Source organism: Dasypus novemcinctus, chromosome X (genome assembly GCF_030445035.2).
Source record: "Dasypus novemcinctus isolate mDasNov1 chromosome X, mDasNov1.1.hap2, whole genome shotgun sequence".
NCBI lineage: Eukaryota > Metazoa > Chordata > Mammalia > Cingulata > Dasypodidae > Dasypus > Dasypus novemcinctus.
The window spans coordinates 40,923,893-40,926,854 of record NC_080704.1 but is presented as its reverse complement, the minus strand read 5'-3'; positions in this window follow the sequence as shown (position 1 = coordinate 40,926,854).

Genomic DNA, 2,962 nt, shown 5'->3' with positions numbered 1-2,962 from the left:
AATAACATTGTTTCTTCTTCTTGTGTTTAAGGAGCCACAGGATCTCTCTCTCTTCCTCTCTCTCCCCATCCACACCCCTCCCATTACCATTAATACTCTCTTTCTTGGTCTCTGCCTCCCTGTCTCTTTCTCTTCCTCTCACACACTACTTGTAATACAGAGGGAAGAGCTGTGCCAGACAACAGCTTTGGTTTTTGTCTTATGAGCATTGTAAATTACTTACATATATGTGACTTCTTTTTAGCATTGGATGTTAGAAACAATAGGAACAAATTTAGGCCCCAAATGAAGAGGGCTACAAAACAAAACTGTACTGACCTCCTTGTTGAGTTCTAATTATCACATCTACTTTCATTGTTTTATCTGTTTTAAAAATCATTTGCATCTTAAATTTTTATGTTCTCTTACTGTACAGTATGTTTCTCAAGTAAATCTTGTTAATTGTTAATGGGTCAAATGAGGTACAACTACATTAATAAATAAGTCAAGTCATATACAAAGGGAAGGCAAAATGCTTAAGAAAAACATTTGGAAAGATTTTTCAAAGAATATAGGATACAAAGGTATTGGGGGAAAAAGTAATGTCAGATGGTATGAGAATTGCCATAAGTTGATTATCAAATCAGAGTAAAATGCAGAGGAGTTTGGAAATTTGCTTGTGGAGATATGGACATGCAGGGGCAGAGAAGCCGAATATCCCAAGTTAGTCTAAGCCAGGGGTTCAATGAGCTTGAATTGAAATTCAAAAAAACATTACTCATGTGGGAATGTGTTGGTACAGGTGTTATATATTTATTAAATAATGCACAGTAGAGTGTGGACTTAGTAAGGGATCTGTGGTTTTCACCTGGCTGGCAAAGGGGTCCATGGAGAAAAAAGATTAAGAACCCCTGGTACTAAGCAATTAAAATAACAGGATGTTGAACAGAAGTTGCTTTGGACACAGATAAAACTTTAGGAAACTGTCCATGTTCAGCAGAGGATATTTGCAGCAGGCGTTTGCAGAAAGGGCAAAAATGGCAGTAGATGTTTTATAACCATGTAAAGTAATAATCACTGCCTCATGATCTAGTAGTAACATGTTAATGTTTAAAAGTAAGGAAGAACTGGCAAGTCATTTATATTTACAGCAAATGCATCTTAAAGAAACAATGTGAGAAAGTGTAGAAAAGAAGGAATATTTTTTATTTACAAGGATGACGTGCTGGTTGAAACTGTGAACAGTAATGGAAAAAATACTGGTGTTTATTCATCCCTTTTCATCTTTCTTTGAGAATAACCATATTTTTAAAGGAGGAAACAGAAATATTATAAGATAATTTCACTGCCCCCAAAATAATGTAAATGCCTTTTATAATGAAATATCTTCAGAATTCCTGTTGGATCAAAAGCATTTGGTAAAACTAAAGGATTAATGTGTTTTGGAAAGATAGCCAGGGTTCAAAACATAAAAAGAAAAATGCTCACAGGGAGAGAAAGCATGTGTGGTTCTTCTAAAGGGAAAAGAAAAAAACTTGGAACAGAAAAACCATGAGGGGGAAATTTCTTAGGTAGGAAACCTATATGGAATCTTATCAAAGTGAGCAAAGCTATTAATGACTTTGTTAGCAGGAAAATGTCTGAATGAAAACTTCATAATAGTGGGATTGTTAATGCAGAAAATAAGTGTGTGATGTATTACTAACAACTAGGAATGTAACAGCAGTTACACTAGAGAAGAATTAAGACAGGTAGGAATCCCAGTTCTGTTTACATGGTATTCACTCTGTCAAATATGTTTACAAGTTAAATTCATTAGAAGAAGAAACGCTTGGTGTTGAATAACAGTCTATGAAGGAAATTGATCATTTAACTTGCATTGTATTTTTAAAAGCAAAGATTTTAAAAAATAAAAGTACGTTTCAGAAACAACTTGGAATTAATGGCAGCAATGAAGAAAGAATATATTTTAAAATAACACATTTTCTGTATTATAAGCTTGCACTAGAAACATACAAACACAAAACTTATAATGCTAAAAGTGATCTGATTGTTTTTTGCTGCCAATATTGCCAGCATACAGTCCTTCATATTGTATCCAAACATGTCCAGGGAGAATATTTTTAGATGGAAATATAAGTTCCCCCTTTAAAATATGTTAATGCTTTTGCTGAAGGTGGGGGGCACTTTACATTGGTTGAATGCATATAACCCACCACTTGGATTTCAAAAATTTGTCCTATTTATAAAAGAGATAAGTAAAGCAGCAGCTGAAGAGAATTCTGCAAGAAGTTGATCTATTAAAAAATAAAAACACTGAAAGGATGTGTGTTTATTTTTGGTCTCTAAACAGCATTTTGAATATTTATTATTTTCTAATGCATATGTGTTTCAGAAGTGTCATAAAACATTGATAGCATAAATAGGATAAGTAAATCACATAAATTTCCACCAGCAAGAGAGGACCATTGTTGATGTCTTACTGTACAAGTTTATATTCTCCTCAGTCTATATACATACATATGTGTGTGTCCCAAAGTCTTTCAATCCTAGCTTTAAGTAAAACATATTTGAAATGCTGGTTGGATTGCACTATTAGGACATGTGCCTGCCATGATAATTTAGATTCCAAATTTGGATTATACTACTTCTGGTAGAGGGACCAAATTTAATCACTAACTGAAAATCCAGACAAAATTATGAAATATATATGACAATATTTTCACTATGTTGGACATCAGGCAAAAAAGAAGTGCTCCCAGAGAAATGGAGAGCAAATGAGCTGAGCCTATAATTGCCCTAGCTAGCTGCCTTGAGCTCAGTCAATCCCAGGGAGGGGAACTCAAGTGAAACCTAATGTACCGCTTGGGTTAGGATGATAGAGCTGAAGGTCTGAGAAGGACGAGGTGGCTAGAGTTCGCAGTACAAAGTACCAGAGAGGAGGCAGCTGTATGGGGAACTTCAGAGTCCACACAGGGCTGAA